This window comes from Zingiber officinale, chromosome 1B, assembly GCF_018446385.1.
Source record: "Zingiber officinale cultivar Zhangliang chromosome 1B, Zo_v1.1, whole genome shotgun sequence".
NCBI classification, from domain to species: domain Eukaryota; kingdom Viridiplantae; phylum Streptophyta; class Magnoliopsida; order Zingiberales; family Zingiberaceae; genus Zingiber; species Zingiber officinale.
Genome location: NC_055986.1, coordinates 96,294,360 through 96,313,709, shown reverse-complemented (window position 1 = coordinate 96,313,709; position 19,350 = coordinate 96,294,360).

The following is a 19,350-nucleotide window of genomic DNA, read 5'->3' as shown; positions in this document are numbered from 1 at the left end:
AGGCAACATATAACATGAAAACTTTATATTAACATCATATGATATATTACATATCATGAGGACCAATAACCAAGCATAGTTGAGGCCTTAAACTTCCTCTAAAGCTTTTATTCCTTCTTGGCTGAACCATACAATAACCTAATCCTAGATTTCTTTTTTTTAACATTATAAACACATGAAAACATTCGGAACTACTTGTACTACAGGTGAGGAGGATACTTACTTCCTCTCGTTTGATTTCCTAAGAGAATACCCTTGCTTGTGGAGCTTTTCCTAGAGAGAAATCCTTGGCTTGAATTCGGCAAAGATGAAGAGGAGAGAGTTTAGGTTTCGGTGGAGAGGAGGAGGGAGGAGGAAGAGAGAGCAAAAATGAAGTTTTCCTTCCCATTTTCTTATTTATTCTCAATGAAGGAAGAAGGCAAAACCAACTTCTCATTGGAAGAAGAAGAAGAAAACTTGAACTTTTCATTCTTAGTGAAGAGAGCCTTCACTTTCCTTACCTTTAACTATCTTGTCCCTTTCCTTCCTAACAGCACACCCCTGCTGGGGCTACTGGTTATGACATTCATGCATCTAACAAGAGGTCCAAGGTTCAAACCTTGGTCATGCCTCTTTTTGGTTCTATTTTTCTTTTATTTTTGGAAATATTCACATAAGACCTATTCTAATCATGCATCAATTCTCATAAAATGACTTAGGGATCCTATGAGTGTTATAGTCCTATCCACTAAACTTAATATAAAATCTTGGTCTAACTAGTTAGGATCCATAAGAGGTAGCTTTAGTTAGTTTCACTAAGCCAAATGCAGCAGGTCGAAGCCATATCTTTCTAGACATCCATAGACATAGTTTTCCTAACCTACTATTATTCAAAACTTCACTAGTACTTTTGTCAAGTTAAACTATTATCCCTATTTAGACTATTTCTAAATACCCATCTGGATAAGTCATTAATTTTGGAGGTGCCAACTAATTTTGGAGCTTCCTCCTAAATTATTGAATATTTTATGTTTTGGATTTAAGCCAATTATTTTTATAATTATAGTTTACTTGATGATAATTTGAGTTGGTTCTCTAACCTTTTGACTTAATTTTTATTTTAGGTTATGTATATTGGTTTGAGTTATTTGATTTAAGGTTTTTATTTAATTTAGAAGGTTTAATTTTATATTTTAAGGGAGAGATATTTAATTTCGTTTGATTGATGTAATAAATTTTATCTTTTGGTATGTAGTATTGATTGAGTCCTACTTGTGTGGTTAAGCATACTTTTGGAACCCAGGCCTTAATTTGATTTTTATTTTAGTTAACTAAAGATATAAAGGATTTGTTGGTTAAGCTAGACTTGAATTCGAGTCTGGACTTGTTGTACACAACTCTTTGTGATCCAAGTATCATGTCAAGGTACTTGGATCTAGTTGTGAATTTTTTAAGTAATTCCTTTAGTTTAACTATTTCATTTTTCAATATGAAATTATCCTCCTCAAGTTTTGCAACTTGAGTTGAGATTTCAGTTTGAATTGGTTAAGTTGCTGAGTTCAATTTTAATTATTCATTAAGTTTATCATTTTCTTTTGTTAGTTCGTTTATTTGATTTTCATAAGTAGTCAGTTTCCTATTTAAGCATGCAACGATTTTAAAGAACTTTTTATTTTAACTAAAATATACCTCACTAGAACCTTCAAAAATGAGTGCGGACTCGTGGCTTGATTTGAGTTTGGACCCGTCTTCTAATTCCCTCTTCGATTCTGGACCGTGTGCCATCAGTGCGATGTAGTTGGAGTGCTTTGGTTCTCTGTCGTCTGATTCATCTCCGGACGACTTGTCCCATGTCACTTTGAGGGTCTTCTTCTTCTTCAAATTTGGACAGTTGGCCTTGTAATGCCCCTTCTTGTTGCATCCGAAGAAGGTCACGTTCTTGTTGTTAGAGTTGGAGGTGGAGTTGATCTTCTGCAAGTCCTTGCTGGTGAAGTTCTTCTTTCTCTTAGTGAATATTTTTCTTACCAAGTTCACAAGGTATTCTTCATCATTTGAGTTTCGGTCAGGCTCGACTTTAGGTTTTGACTTAGATTTGGACTTGTCTTTTGATGATCCTGCAATAAGAGCAAGACCTTTCTCGGATTTGGCGTTAGTTTGTTCATACAATTCTAGTTCACAGAATAATTCATCTAGTTTTAATTTTGACAAGTTCCTCGAAATCTTATAGGCATCCACGATGAATGGCCATAGTGCATTTTGAGGAAATGCATTTAAGGCATACCTTATAAGGTCCCGGTTATATAATTGGTGGCCAATTGTATGAAGTCCATTGAGAATGTCTTTTATTCTCGTGTGCAGCTGACTAATAGTCTCACCTTCCTGTATTTTGACATTAAATAATTTATTTAAAAATAAACCTCTCTCTGTTACCTTGGCGTCGTTGGTTCTCTCGTGCAGTTCTATGAGTTTGTCCCGAAGTTCCTTTGCATTTTCGTGTGGCCCGACGCGATTCAGTTCTTCTTTTGTTAGCCCGTACTGAATTGTGTTGAGAGCTTTGAAGTCGATCTGTGGCTTTTTCTTCATTTCCTGATTCCAATGTTCCGGGTCCATTGGAATTTCGACATTGTTTGGGAGCTTTGTAGCCTCTGGTGATGCTGAACCACTAGTCGAAGTCGGTCTTTAGGTACACCTCCATCTACTTCTTCCAGTAAGGGAAGTCGTCAGCATTGAATAGAGGAGGACGAACGATGTTATACCCTTCAAGTTGTGTCATTTCACAGCTGTAGAAAGAAAAGCTAAAATGAGGTACCAAGACTTGGTCTTGGATTAGCAGTGTTTGAGATATATATAAAAAATATAAAAAAATTTAAGAGGTGTTGCACCATCTCAAATTAAAACTGAACGAAAATAATTATCTGAATAGGTAAAGTTTTACCAATTTAAATAGAACAAAAATTATAATTTCCCCGACTTGATTGGTGGTTGCACCAAATCAAAGAAAAATCGGCTCTAATACCACTTGTTGGATCGATACACACGTGAGAGGAGGGGGGGGGGGGGGGGAATCACATGGTTTTTGAAAACTTTGCTTTTCATTTTTAAAATCAAAGTAGCGTACGCAGCGGAAAAGAAAACCATGAAAAACAAGCACGAGAAGACACGAATGGTTTACTTGGTTCGGAGCTTTTGGTGACTCCTACTCCAAGACCCAGGTCCCATGGATCTATCGAAGGATAATCCACTAAAGGCCTCTTCTAGTACCTTCGGAAGAGGAAATCGAGTATAAAGAAAATTGAACAAGTGCAACACACTGCATTTGTTCTTTTGCAGTAATTAATTAAAAAAATATTGACACTTTAAGGATCTAAGTGGGAGCACTCGTTTCGATGTCGGTCTACCTACCATGATCGGAAGTCCTCGGAGCAGTTGTTGGGCATAGCAGCTTTGCAGTGGAGTTGTAGCAGGAGCCCAGAGCAATCGGAACCTCAAAGAAACACATATTAGCTCGTATGGTAGTTGTTGAAGGATGCTTAGTCGAGCTTGCCTTATATAGGCTATGGAAGGCACCTTCCATAGCCATGGAAGGCGCCTCCAATAAGGCAAGTTCGATCTGGAATAGTCCGGCACCTATCCGTTGTGAGGTCAAAACTTTATCTTGGGGAAGATGCCTTCCATAGCCATGGAAGGCCCCTTCTATGAACAGTACGAAAGCGCCTTCACTGCTTGAAGGCGCCTTTGGACACTGTTCATCCAAAGATAATTTTCTTCCCTACAAAATAATGTTAGTCCAGAAATACCCTGTAAAATAAGTATTAGGATAATTTAATAATAGTACAGGGTAGTAATTAGTTCCTGTCCTCCCAGGACCAGGAACTGGTCAAGGTTTTAGCTTAGGGATCCCAAATGGACCTGAACTGGACTGACGCCTACTGTCCCTCCAACTGGGATGCATCCTCACTTGGTTACTCTCCTCTAGTGACTTATCTTAACTTACCAGTTTGCCAAACATCTGGTCAGCCCATCGACCTGTTTGGACTTCGTGCCAACTATCTAGTCGGCCCGTCGACCTAGCTAGACTTCTTGCCAGAAATCCGGTCAGCCCGTCGACTTATTTGGACTTCATACCAGCTATCCAGTAGGCCCGTCGACCTAGCTAGATTTCGAACCAGCTATTCGATCGGCCTATCGACCTAGCTGGATTTTATACCAGCTATTCGGTCAACCCGTTGACCTAGTTGGATTTCCTGCACACTTAATCAAGTGGTTAGGTCACAACAAAACCTAACTTAACTTACTTTTCATTCATCAAAACTTGAGTTAGATCGTTAGTACAAAACTGCACCAACACTTAAACTATATCATTTGTCTATTTATGCTTGCATTTTTTTTCCTAACTTAACCCAAGTTGTCATTACATCAAAAGGAGAGAGATTGTTGGTGCAGTTTGCACTAACGGTCTAACTTGGGTTTTGATGAATGACAAGTAAGTTAAGTTAGGTTTTGTTGTAATCTAACTACTCGATTAAGTGTGCAGGAAATCAAGCTAAGTCAACGGTCCAACCGGATAGCTGGTATGAAATCCAACTAGATCAACCGGCTGACCGGATAGTTGGTACGAAATCTAGCTAGGTCAATGGGCCTACCGGATAGCTAGTACAAAATTTAACTAGGTCGATGGGCCGACCGAATAGTTGGTACGAAGTCGAGATAGGTCGACGGGCTGACCGGATATCTGGCAAGAAGTCCAGCTAGGTCAACGGGCCGACCAGATAGCTGGCATGAAGTCCAGACAAGTCGACGGGTTGACCAGATGTCTGGCAAAATGGTAAGTTAAGGTAAGTCGCTAGAGGAGAGTGACCAAGTGAGGACATGCCTCGATTGAAGGGACAGTTGGCGTTGGTCCAGTTTAGGTCCATTTAAGATCCCTAAGCTGACACCTTGACTAGTTCATGGTCCTGAGAGGACATAAACTAATTAATACTGCTCATTATTATTGTACTAATACTTGTCTTGCAGGTTATTATTTTATTTGGACTAACATTATTTTACAGGACAAAGGAGAAAATTTGCCTTCGGATGAATAGTATCCAGAGGTGCCTTCAAGCAGTGAAGGCGCCTTCATACTATTCATAGAAGACGCCTTCCCCATGGTAAAATTTGACCAGTTCGGCAATAAGATCCAGAGAAACTTGGAATAGATTTTGACTCATTGAAGGCACCTTCCACGCCTATGGAAGGCGCCTTCCATAGCCTATATAAGGCATGCTCAACCATGCAACCTACAACAACACATATACGAGCTATTACATGTTCATTTGAAGTTCTGACTGCTCCGGGCTCCTGCTACGACTCTGCTGCAAAGCTACTGCACCCGACGACTACTCTGAGGATTTCCGATCATGGTCGGCAGACCAACATCGACACGAGCACTCCCACTTTAATCTGTAAGTGTCGGTAATTTTCTTTTGTAATTAATTACTGCAAAAGGACAACTATTGTATGTTGCACTTGTTCAACTTTCCTTGTACTCCACTCCCTCTTCCGGAGGTACCAGAAGAGGCCTTTAGTGGATTACTCGATGATAGGTCCGCGGGACCTGGGTTTTGGAGTAGGAGTCGCCGAAGGCTCCGAATCAAGTAAACCATTCGTATCTTCTTGTGTTCTCGTTTCTTTTAGTTTTTCGCTGTGTTCTTAGTTTGATCTTAAAAATGAAAAGATGAGTTTTTGAAAACCACGTGATTCACCCCTCCTCTCATGTGCAATCGATCTAACAATTTTTAACAGCTAAGTGTCCGGTAACTTTTCATATCTTGTCAAGTATCTGGTCAATCTTGACCTACTTAAGTTTTCGCTCAAACAACTTAACATATTGATTGATTGTCAAGTATCTGGTCAATTGTGACTTACTTGACGTCTCACTAGACCAATTAACATATTGATCAAACATTGAAATTCCACTCGAGTCAATTAGAGAGTGGTCAACCTGAACAACCTTTATCAGAGGTCGATTGCACCACTCGAGTCCAGTCGATCATGACTCATTTAGACTTTTTATATCTTGTCAAGTATCCGGTTAATCTTGACCTACTAGACTTTTCGCTCAACCAACTTAATATTTTGATTGATTGTCAAGTATCTGATCAATCATGACTTACTTAACATCTCACTCAACCAATTAACATATTGATCAAATATCGAAATCTCACTTGAGTCAACTAGAGAGTGGTCAACCTAAACAACCTTGATCAAAGGTCGATTGCACCAACACAAAAGAGTTAGAATATTGAATAAAGTATTATTTTTTATTCCATTCAATTTTTGTTCCTATTATTTCCCATTCCATTCTTTTCCATTCAAACATCCCAAATTCAACCCAAGTGAAAAAAAAAACTAGCTATAATTATAGCTCTACTTAAAAGTTCTCAACGCATATCATTTCCAACTATCTTATAAACTAGCTAACCATCTTGTAAACTATTCCAAGATCTTTAAACAAATTCCAATTAGTAAAAATTTCCCATTTTATATTTGCATTCAAGCTTCTTCCTCTCAAACTAACTATTCCACTTAAAATCGTGTGGCCAAATGAAGGAGTTTATATATAAGAATAATTAGGTGAGTGAAGTCTTAAGCATTATTTTAGACTTTTAATTGGACATATCAAGTTAATGGATTCTCTAGCTCACCTAATGGTCGGTTAAGATAGACTTAATTGACCAAATTCATAATACTTTCTCTAGTTGCTAGCTGACTTGATTGATTGGATTGAATAGATCAGTTGAGTCAATATTATTAAGTTGGCCAAACCAATTAAACAAATTAAACTCATGAACTCAATAAATTAAGAAAATGATATCCACTTCCTATTAAACTAAAAATTCCAGATAAAATTATGTGGACTGATGAAGGAGTTTATATGAAACAGTTAATTAGATGAGCCAAGTCTTAAGCATTTCTAGACTTACATATCAAGTTAATGGGTTTTCTAGCTCCCAAACTTACTGAAACTTTGCTACAAATTACAACTCCCTCCTTCACTCAATATAAATTAGTTCAAGTTAGTATACACACACTGACGGAGCCAGGATTTTCAGCCCGCCCGGGCTATAAATGTTCTCCAGATAGTTCTCTGGGCTAAAGACCATATTTTTGTATTTAGCAATCAAAAATTAATAGCACCAGTAGGTAAAATATAGTCCATTTTAGCTGGTCCACCCGGGCTACAGACTGTTAGTGTCTAACAATCTTGAAACAGACTCGTTTCTGTTGAGATGACCACGGAACAAAATATTGAGGTGCAACATACTCAACACGTGTAGGCCCCCCTCCACCCCGATTGGAACTGTGCCAATCAATCATGGGGAAAAGCCAGAGAAGTTCAGCGGGCTGAACTTCAAGAGGTGGCAGCAGAATATGCTCTTCTACCTGACCATGCTCAATCTGGCTCGGTTCTTGACCGAGGACCCTCCCAAGCGAGCTGAGGATGCTGATGCGCAGACCATCAGTACAGTGGAGGCATGGACTCATTCTGAGTTCCTTTGCCGAAACTACATCCTCAACTGCCTTGCCGACTCGCTGTACACTATGTATAGCATGAAGAGAACGACTAAGGAGCTGTGGGAGTCCCTGGACAAGAAATACAAGATGGAGGATGCAGGGGCAAAGAAGTTCATCGTGGGCCGATTCCTGGACTACAAGATGGTTGACTCCAAGACGATGATCAGCCAAGTCCAGGAGCTTCAGGTGATCTTACACGAGATCCACTCAGAAGGGATGGTTTTGAGTGAAACCTTCTAGGTGGATGCTATCATTGAGAAGCTGCCTCCCTGTTGGAAGGACTTCAAGAACTACCTAAAGCACAAGCAGAAGGAGATGAATGTGGAGGAACTCATTGTTCAACTTCTCATCGAAGAAGACAACAAGAGTTCAGAGAGGAAACTGTTCTCTCAGGCTACTGTGAAAGCCAACATGGTCAAGCACGGTCAAAGCTCGAAATGGAAGAACCCCAAGTCTTCCAAGATGGGACCTAGAGGAGGCATCAGTAAGAAGAAGTTCTCTGGGAAGTGCTTCAACTGTGACAAAGTGGGTCACAAATCTTCGGAGTGCAGAAAGCCGAAGAAGAAGCAAGAGGCCAACCTGAACGAGGGACTAGAAATGGACGACCTCTGTGCTGAGGTCTTTGAGTTGAACCTGTTCGGTTCAAACCCGCGGCAATGGTGGATCGATACTGGAGCCACAAGACATATGTGCTGTAACAAGGAGCTGCTCTACAACTTCGAAGAAGTCACTAGAGACAAACTGTTCATGGGGAACTCAGCAACCTCGGACATTATGGGCCAAGGAAAGGTGGTGTTGAAGATTACCTTGGGCAAGGATCTCACTCTGAACAATGTGTTGTATGTTCTGGAGATTCGAAAGAATCTAGTGTCCGGATCACTGTTAAGCAAGCATGGCTTTCGCATTGTCTTTGAGTCGGACTGAGTTATATTTTCCAAGAATGGAGTGTTTGTAGGAAGGGGCTATGTATCTGATGAGCTATTCAAGCTCAATGTAATGGCCATTAGGCCCAAGATAAATAAAAATGAAAGATCTTCCACTTATATGCTTGAGTCGTCGTGTTTATGGCATGGTAGACTAGGACATGTTAATTACGATGTGTTGCGTAGATTAATAAATATGCAAAGCATACCTACATTCCACCTTGACCCAAAATACAAGTGTGAGATTTATTTTGAAGTAAAAATGACAAGGTCATCCTTTCAACATATTGAAAGAAGTAACGAACCACTTGACCTAATCCACACTGATGTGTGAGACCTAAAAGGTACGCCAACACGTGGTGGGAATAAATACCTCATCACTTTTGTAGATGATAACAAAAAATACTGTTATATGTATCTTCTCAAAAGTAAGGATGAAGCAATAGAGAAATTTACTCTCTATAAGAATGAGGTTGAAAACCAGCTTAATAGAAAGATTAAGGTGGTTCGAAGTGACCGAGGCGGTGAATATGTGTCACCGTTTGCTGAGTTGTGTGCTGAACATGGGATCAGACACGAAACAACAGCTCCTTATACTCCTCAGCAAAATGGAGTTGTTGAGCGAAAGAATTGAACTCTAAAGGAGGAGATGAATGCTCTTCTATTGAGCTCTAGATTGCCAGAGTCCATGTGTGGAGAAGCTATGTTAACAGTTAATTACCTTTTAAATAAGGTACCCTGAAAGAAAATAGATAAGAGCCCTTATGAGTTGTGGAATGGAAGACAACTGTCCTACAAATACTTATGAATGTGGGGGTGTCTTGCCAAAGTGTTGGTGCCTGATCCGAAAAGGATTAAGATAGGACCAAAGACTGTTGATTGCATATTTATTGGATATGCACATAACAGCAGTGCTTATCGATTTTGTGTGTATGAGTCACACATACCGGAGATACACAAGAACTCGATAATTGAATCGAGAAATGCCTTATTCTTCAAGCATGTGTTTCCATATAAGACCCGAGAGGATGCTAGCTCCTCAAAACGGGCAAATGAAACACAAGACGAAGAAAAAGATGATGATGATGAACCAGTTGAGGTTGAGCTTAGATGGAGTAAAAGAGTTCGGGTAGAAAAATCCTACGGATCGGATTTTATCACTTTCATGCTGGAAAGTGAGCCCCGGAGTTACTCAGAAGCAGTAAGCTTGTCTGATGGACCTCACTGGAAAGAGACAATTGCATCTGAGATAGAATCTATCTTACAAAATCACACTTGGGAACTCGTGGATCTTCCTCTGGGAAGTAAACCATTAGGTTACAAGTGGATCTTCAAGAAGAAAATGAAATCAGATGGCACAATCAATAAATACAAGGCCAGATTGGTAATCAAATGATACCGATAATGAGAAGACCTTGATTACTTCGATACATACTCTCCGATGTCTAGAATAACTTTCATTAGAGTATTGTTGGCAATTGCTGCTCTATGAAATCTCGAAATACATCAAATGGATGTAAAAATAGCCTTTCTAAACGGGGATTTAGAAGAGGAAATCTACATAGACCAACCTGAAGGGTTTTCTGTACCAGGATAGAAAAACAAGGTCTGTAGATTAGTGAAGTCATTATATGGCTTGAAACAAGCACCAAAGTAGTGTCATGAGAAATTTGATAATGCCATGAAGGAATGTGGATTCAAGATCAATGAATGTGATAAATGTGTCTACATGAGAGCCATAGAGAGTGACTATGTCATCTTGTGCCTCTATGTAGATGACATACTTATCATTGGGAGTAATGATAAGATAATAAAATCCATAAAAAGTATGCTAAGCGCAAGATTTGATATAAAAGACATGGGCCTGCCTGATGTGATTCTAGGAATTAAAATTCTTAGAACAACAGAAGGACTTGTTCTTAGTCAGTCCCATTACGTGGACAAAATTCTTGAGAAATTCACCAACGGTGATACTGCGTTGGCACGAATGCCGATAGATACGAGTCAACATCTATAAAAAAATCGAGGTGAAAGTATCTCTCAGCTAGAGTACTCTCGAGTGATTGGAAGTCTGATGTACCTGATGAGTTGTACACGACCAGACTTGGCCTACGCAGTAAGTAAACTGAGTAGATACACGAGTAATCCCAGTGTTGAGTACTGGAAAGGGATAACAAGAGTACTGAGGTACTTAAGGTATACTCGTGAATATGGACTGCACTACACGAGATATCCTGCTGTGATCGAAGGATACAGCGATGCAAGTTGGATATCTGACATCAAAGACTCTAAGTCTACGAGTGGATATGTCTTCACTCTAGCAGGTGCAGCCATTTCCTAGAAATCTTCTAAGCAAACCGTAATAACCAGATCCACGATGGAATCTGAGTTTGTAACTCTTGACAAGTGCGGTGAAGAGGCTGAATGACTACGACAATTCTTAGAAGATATTCCTCGATGGATGAAACTTGTGCCGACGATTTACATACATTGCGATAGTCAATCAGCAATCTGTTGGGTACAGAGCCATCTGTATAATGGTAAGTCTAGACATATACGTCATAGACATAATACCATTAGATAACTACTCTCAACTGGAGTTATCACTGTTGATTATGTGAAGTCAAAGGATAACCTAGCGGATCCGCTAACCAAGGGGTAAATCGAGAGTTAGTTGCAAGCTCATCACAGGAAATGAGCTTGATGCCGTTGTCAGCGATCAGTGCAGAGGACACCCAACCTATGCTGACTGGAGATCCCAAGAACTAGGTTCAAAGGGACAACTAATCTGCACTGACCAGACACACTGTGAGGGGTAGCCCAATGGAATAGTGACTAGAGTAGGATAAGCCGATGGGCTTTTAATGATCAAAAAGAGTAGATGGTAACTCTTGAGGGATCACCTATGTGAGAAAGAAGTGGAGCCGCTTCGAAGAGAATTGGTGGCATAATTCTTAGAACTTCTCACATAACCAGGCATGTTCATGGCCAAGAACGAACACACTCATGAGAACTGAGTTGTATCAGGGAGAGTCTTGGGTGAGATTTGTCACTGCTTACACAGACGGCAGTATAGTTCAAGGACATCGTGTCTACTATCAGCCAGTAAGCAACCAGATCTTCACAAGGGAAGGTTCAAAGGGTAAAACCTACTTATCCTATATTTGACTCAACTGTTGAATGCTATCACATACCCTATCTCCATTCATGTTGGGGATTGTTGAATAAGTGTGAATGGAGAAGAGGTGGAAGAGAAGAAGCTCCATTATGAATGGGACTTTAGTCCCACATTGGAAGTTTCAAGGCAAGTTTGTTGGTTTATATTGATTCACATACATTGAGGATGTGAAAAAATGCATGGGGAGAGGCTCTCTCTCATGCGTGGGTGTGCAGGGGAGTGCAAATCCAGGGCCCGGATTGCACTGAACCAAGTTGACTCGAGCGCGACCTGCGCACATGAATGCTGGACCGGTCGGGGTAAAATTTGCCCAAGCGGAACAACCACATTTTGCCACATAAATCTTTTTGCTGCTTGTGTAACGGATGCATTAAAGAAAGATTAATGCCGAATCAAAATGGCCAAGTGAAACACTGGCGTTGAGTAATGATCATTAATGTTGTCCTTTGGTCTTGAGCTCCTATATAAGGAGGTTGCAACCATAGGCAAAAGGTTATGCAGATAACACAGCGAAAGAAAGCAGAAGTCACTCTTATAAGGAGTGCCAGCAATAACATTCGGGTACCACTCAGCTCGCCGTGACCACCAGTGCTTGGTCAGATTCACGGTCGGTCGTTGTATCCTGGGAAACAGACGCCTCTCTTGTAAGCCTCGAAGCACAGCCGGAGATGGACGAATCTGTTTCAAGGAAACTGCTACTCGCAGGCCTCGATCAGCTTGCTCGGTCGATTGTCTGGTTTATCCCACTGCATGTTGGTGCAACCTTAGGTCAAGGTTGACCTGGTTGACCCGACTCGAGTTGACCTGACTCGAGTTGTATTTTGATGTTTAACGAAAACAGAAGAGTTGTATTTTGATGGGAGATTGTTGGTGCAACCTTAGGTCAAGGTTGAACTGGTTGACCTGACTCAAGTTGTATCTTGATGTTTGACAAGAACAGAAACTTGGGAGGTTGTGGGTGCAACCCTTGGTCAAGGTTGACCTGGTTGACCCGAGGTGAGTTGACCTAACTCGAAAAAGTCCAAGTATGGAGACTTGGCACGGAAAAGTCCAAGCAGGGAGCTTGGCACGGGAAAAGTCCAGGTATGGAGACTTGACACGGAGAAGTCCAAGCAGGGAGCTTGGCATGGGAGAAGTCCAAGTATGGAAGCTTGGCATGGGAAGTCAGAGAGAGCTCGGTAGCTCGGTAGCTCGGTAGCTCGGTAGCTCGGTAGCTCGCTCTCCGGACTAGGTCAGAGAGGGCTCGGTAGCTCGTTCTCTGGATCGGATGAAGTCGGAGATGGGTCGGTAGCTCGTTCTCTGGATGAAGTCGGAGAGAGCTCGGTAGCTCTGACTATGGTCAGAGAGGACTCGGGAGCTCGTTCTCTGGACCGGATGGAAGTCGGAGAGGGCTCGGTAGCTCGTTCTCCGAACTGTGGTCAGAGAGGGCTCGGTAGCTCGTTCTCTGGACCGGATGTGGAAAGTCCTGGTGAGTGAAGCCAGGCAGTGGGAAGTCCTGGTGAGTGAAGCCAGGCAGTTGGAAAGTCCTGGTGAGTGAATCCAGGCAGTTGGAAAGTCCTGGTGAGTGAAGCCGGGCAGATTGGAAATCCTGGTGAGTGAAGCCAGGTGAAAACCCTAGTGAGTGAAGCTAGGTGAAAGTCCTGGTGAGTAAAGCCGGGCAAGGGAAAATCCAGATGGATCAAGGGTGATCGGACATCTGGTGTTGAGAAGGTCAAGTAGGTCAAGGGAGTGACCGGATACTTGACACGAAGAGAAAAGTCCAAGTGGGTCAAAGGGATTGACCGGACACTTGGTGGGGAGTCTTAGCAGGTCAAGGGAGTAATCGGATGCTAAGCATGATGTACCGAGAGGTCAAGGTTGACTGGATATTGATTTGGACTTGGTTTGGGCAAAAACCAAGACCTGGATCGGTCTGGAAACCGATCAGAAAGCGATCAGTGCCTCTGTGAGCTCACTGATCGGTCTGGGGACCGATCAGCATAGAGCCTGATCGGTCCCCACGACCGATCAGAAGAACCCTGGACCGATCAGGGTGGAGCCTAATCGGTCCAGCCCTAGCCATTGGCTCACAACGGCTAGTCTTCTATCTTCTGTTCTTCGCAGGTACAGTGCAGATGGATGCAGGTATAAAAGAGGCTGAGGGCTTCTACATATGATTACTGCTTCTTCCTCTCTGTTTCTTCTTGCTTCTTGCAAGTTCTTCCTAGTTGCTTCTACGAGCTTTGTTGAGCTCTCACTGCCGAAGCTTCGGGTGAGCTTCCTGCTGGTTTTCTAGCCGAGCTTGGATCCAAGAAGTTGCTGCTTCATCAGGATTCTAGTCGACAACGAGAAGGCAAGCAAAGGGCTTTACATTTCGATTGTTCTTGTTTGCTTTCTCTACTGTTGTACTCCTTATTGCTGTTGCAAAGTTCTTGTGGCGAGATTTCTCCACCCATAAGGAGTTTATATTAGCCGGTTTTCCGGGGACTCATCCACCGACGGATTGATAGGCTTCGTCCACCTTACGGACACGCCGAGGAGTAGGAGTTTCATCTCCGAACCTCGTTACATCGACGAGTTTGAGGTTTGCTATTCTCCGCTTTCGTTTCTATTTAGTTATTTCCACTGCGCTAACCCTAATCGTAGGAAGAAACGAAAGAATTTGGGGTCGGCTATTCACACCCCCCCTCTCTAACCGCGATCATCGATCCTAATAAGTGGTATCAGAGCAAGGTTGCTCTTCGTCGGATTAACACCCGGGGGAGCACAAGCTAGAGAATGGATCGGCTTGGAGAAGACATCACGATTCCACCCTTCTACGAGTGCTGTGACTTCGCTTATTGGAAGGTAAGAATGAAGTATTTTCTTATGACTAACCTAGCAAATTGGAATTGTGTACAAGTAGGTTTTATTCCTCCGGTGGATAAAAAGGGAGAACTTCTCAAGAAAAAGAAGTGGACGAAAGAACAAATCCACCAATCCACAATCAACGATGAGGTAACGAAAATCCTTGAATTTTCGTTACCTAGTGATATCTTGTGTAAGATAGGTGGATACAGCAATGCCAAGGAGTTGTGGAACAACTTGGCTAAGTTCCATGAGGAGAGCTCCAATTCAAGTCATGAAGAGGAGTCAAGTGAGCCAAGGAGTTCACATCATGGAGGGATGGAATTAGAAGTTGAGGGCCACTCAACATCTAAAGAAGAAGAGGAGGAGAGTTCTTCTTCAAGTTCGGAGCAAGAAGAAGAAGCTTCTACCTCCGGAAGGGATGAAGAAGAGAGCTTACATCCATCCTCAACTCTAGGTAACTCAAGCGATTTAATTTCAAGTAAATTACATATAATGTGCTTTAAGTGTAGGGAATATGGGCATTACAAGAGTAAATGTCCAAAGAGGATTAGGAAGACTCCACCGGCACCAAAGGTCAAGGAAGCCGGAGTCCCGAAACGCAAGAGCAAGGAGCACGTGGTGTGCTTCCAATGCAAGCAAAGGGGACACTATAGGAGTCAATGTCCGAGGGGGAGGCAACCTCACAAGGACAAGAGACCGAGCACGTCAATAGGGGGAGCGAAGGCAAACCCTAAGGTAACATTTAAGTCTCACTCTTGCAATAAGACACATGCTAGTAGTTTTGTTGCAATTGTTAATAATGATAAGCATGTTAACTTTAGGAACCAATATATGTGCTTAGGTGCTAAACATGTGAGCCTAGATAAGGATAACACTAGGAAAGCCAACCCTAGAATTAACCCATCTAAGGCTAAGGAAAACCTAGGTAGAAACCCCAAAACAACTAGACACATGCCTAGGAATACCTCAAAGAAAAATGAAAAATTAAAAATTGAGGTATTAGAGAAGGAGAATCAAGTCTTGAGGTCAAGACTTGATACTTTGGAAAAGGCTCTTAAGAACTTGGAGAAGTCATCTCTAGGGTTTAAGGGTCAAAAACCAATGTCCAAGGACATGAGAGGTTTGGGTCACAAACCTAAGTCCCAAGTGGTCAAGCCCACTTATCACAATGTTCCATTCGATTATGGAACAAAATCTAGGGCTAGGAAGACCATCACCAAGGTCACAAGGGGAGTCACCCCTAAAGTTGATCTTGATGAGTCCCAAATGACCAAGGCTTCAAAGCCTAGGAGGGTCATTAGAAGGGTTGCTAGGGAAGTCATCCCTAGTGAATACTTAGTGAACCCAATGAGCTCAAATAGGTATTGGGTTCCTAGGAGCGTGATTTCATCACGCTAGATGAGTTAGGGTGTGCCAACCTTACTTGAATAGGTAGTTAACCTAATCATGGCAAAAGGTGGCACTTTAGGAATTTTCAAGGTGTAATCAAGCCTTGAAAACGAAAGTGAAAATTATTCCTAAGATAATTAGGATGTGCCAACCACATTTGAGGAATTTTCTAGAGTCAATCTAGTTGGCACATAGTGATCTAAAAGTCTTGAGGATATGATTTTAGGTCTATTACACTTAGGAATATAGAATTTATGGCAAAATGATCAAAATTATCAAAAATGGCAACTAAGGCTAGAATTAGGTATTTTCTATACCTTGACATGTTACTTGCCATATATTGTTTGTCATATGCCATGTCATGACATCATATTTAATCTATGATCATTTGAAATGTCATGATAATGCTTAGGTTATTTATATGTCAGGCTTTATTTAAGTTTCATACTTTATGCCATGACATCATGACATTGGCACATGTTTCATTTATGATATCATTATATGCCATGTCATCTTCTCTTCTCTTGCATTTATAATCAATGAAATTGATTTAAGGTTAAAAACATAATTTGATATGGAGATCAAATTGATGTTTAGAAAATGCATGAAACCCTAGCCTAAGATAACCTAAACCCATATCTCACATCAAAATTGACTTGAATGTGTTTGATACACCTTAGATGTGTGTGAGATATTAGGATGATGAGTTAAGATCAAGGTGCATAGTTCTTGTACCTAGATGAGCCTAATTCGAAATTGGGGATCATAGGGAAAGCTTGTGTACAAGTCATGTACATTTAGCCCTAAGATTGTGGTCATAAATTAAATGGTTTAAAATCATTTTAAAATTGATATGAAAAACCTTGATGAAGCCTTTCTAGTGATAGCATTCATCATTGAGCAAAGTGATACAAAGATGAGTTAACTTTGAGCTATTTCAAAGACTTTTGAATTTTGTATCAAGATTTGAAAATGGAACTTATTTTCATAGAAAACTATTTTTCCATGATAGTGTATGTTATGAGGAATGTATTCTCAAAGTTTTACAATTTTTGGAATTTTCTGTAATTTTCTAGGAGTTTCTGAATTTCGGGAGGAAAATCAGAAATTCTGATATCAGACTTGTGGACCGATCAGAGAGGATTCTGATCGGTCCAGGAAAGAGTGGATCGGTCACTAGGACCGATCCAGGGGATTCTGGATCGGTCACTGGACCGATCCAGTGAAGGCTGATCGGTCTGGTGACCGATCAGGGCGTGCCAACCTGCTGAATTTCGACTGTTTGTCTGAAATTGCAGCTATGGAAGTGGTGTTTTTAGAGTTCTAAAGGTTTGAAACTCTCCAAGACATTGTTGGTGCAATGGTCAAGGGGGAGTTGACCTTTAGGGGGAATTTTACCTATTAGTCAAGGGGAGTTGATTTTTAGGGGGAGTTTTTACTCCTAAAGACTTGAGTGATATGGGATTATCACTAAGTTAATTGTTGACCTTAGTATCAAGGGGGAAATTAAGAGTTTCAATGAAAGGTATGGGACTTTCATTAGGAAGAAACTCTTGACCTTGATTCACTCTTTTTGATGTGTGTCAAAAAGGGGGAGAGTGTAGGTTTGGGGAGAATGTTCAAGGAAGAACATTAGAAAACCTAAGTTAGGTTATGGTTTTGTCAAACATCAAAAAGGGGGAGATTTTTGGTGCAACCTTAGGTCAAGGTTGACCTGGTTGACCCGAATCGAGTTGACCTGACTCGAGTTGTATTTTGATGTTTGACGAAAATAGAAGAGTTGTATTTTGATGGGAGATTGTTGGTGCAACCTTAGGTCAAGGTTGACCTGGTTGACCTGACTCAAGTTGTATCTTGATGTTTGACAAGAACAGAAACTTGGGAGGTTGTGGGTGCAACCCTTGGTCAAGGTTGACCTGGTTGACCCGAGGTGAGTTGATTTGACTCGGAAAAGTCCAAGTATAGAGACTTGGCACGGAAAAGTCCAAACAGGGAGCTTGGCACGGGAAAAGTCCAGGTATGGAGACTTGGCACGGAGAAGTCCAAGCAGGGAGCTTGGCATGGGAGAAGTCCAAGTATGGAAGCTTGGCATGGGAAGTCAGAGAGAGCTCGGTAGCTCGGTAGCTCGGTAGCTCGGTAGCTTGGTAGCTCGGTAGCTCGCTCTCCGGACTAGGTCAGAGAGGGCTCGGTAGCTCGTTCTCTGGATCGGATGAAGTCGGAGAGGGCTCGGTAGCTCGTTCTCTGGACGAAGTCGGAGAGAGCTCGGTAGCTCGGGAGCGCGTTCTCTGGACTGGATGGAAGTCGGAGAGGGCTCGGTAGCTCGTTCTCCGAACTGTGGTCAGAGAGGGCTCGGTAGCTCGTTCTCTGGACCGGATGTGGAAAGTCCTGGTGAGTGAAGCCAGGCAGTGGGAAAGTCCTGGTGAGTGAAGCCAGGCAGTGGGAAAGTCCTGGTGAGTGAAGCCAGGCAGTTGGAAAGTCCTGGTGAGTGAAACCAGGCAGTTGGAAGCCAGGCAGTTGGAAAGTCCTGGTGAGTGAAGCCAGGCAGTTGGAAAGTCCTGGTGAGTGAAGCCGGGCAGATTGGAAATCCTGGTGAGTGAAGCCAGGTGAAAACCCTAGGGAGTGAAGCTAGGTGAAAGTCCTGGTGAGTAAAGCCGGGCAAGGGAAAATCCAGATGGATCAAGGGTGATCGGACATCTGGTGTTGAGAAGGTCAAGTAGGTCAAGGGAGTGACCGGATACTTGACACGAAGAGAAAAGTCCAAGTGGGTCAAAGGGATTGACCGGACACTTGGTGGGGAGTCTTAGCAGGTCAAGGGAGTAACCGGATGCTAAGCATGATGTACCGAGAGGTCAAGGTTGACTGGATATTGATTTGGACTTGGTTTGGGCAAAAACCAAGACCTGGATCGGTCTGGAAACCGATCAGAAAGCGATCAGTGCCTCTGTGAGCTCACTGATCGGTCTGGGGACCGATCAGCATAGAGCCTGATCGGTCCCCACGACCGATCAGAAGAACCCTGGACCGATCAGGGTGGAGCCTGATAGGTCCAGCCCTAGCCGTTGGCTCACAACGGCTAGTCTTCTGTCTTCTGTTCTTCGCAGGTACAGCGCAGATGGATGCAGGTATAAAAGAGGCTGAGGGCTTCTACATATGATTACTGCTTCTTCCTCTCTGTTTCTTCTTGCTTCTTGCAAGTTCTTCCTGGTTGATTCTGCGAGCTTTGTTGAGCTCTCACTGCCGAAGCTTCGGGTGAGCTTCCTGCTGGTTTTCTAGCCGAGCTTGGATCCGAGAAGTTGCTGCTGTTGGTGCAACCTTAGGTCAAGGTTGACCTGGTTGACTCGACTCGAGTTGACTTGACTCGAGTTGTATTTTGATGTTTGACTTGGGAAGATTGTTGATGCAACCTTAGGTCAAGATTGACCTAGTTGAGTTGCATGTTGATGTTTGACACTCGTGAGAGAGTTCTATTCTTGATATGGGACAAGAATAGATGTT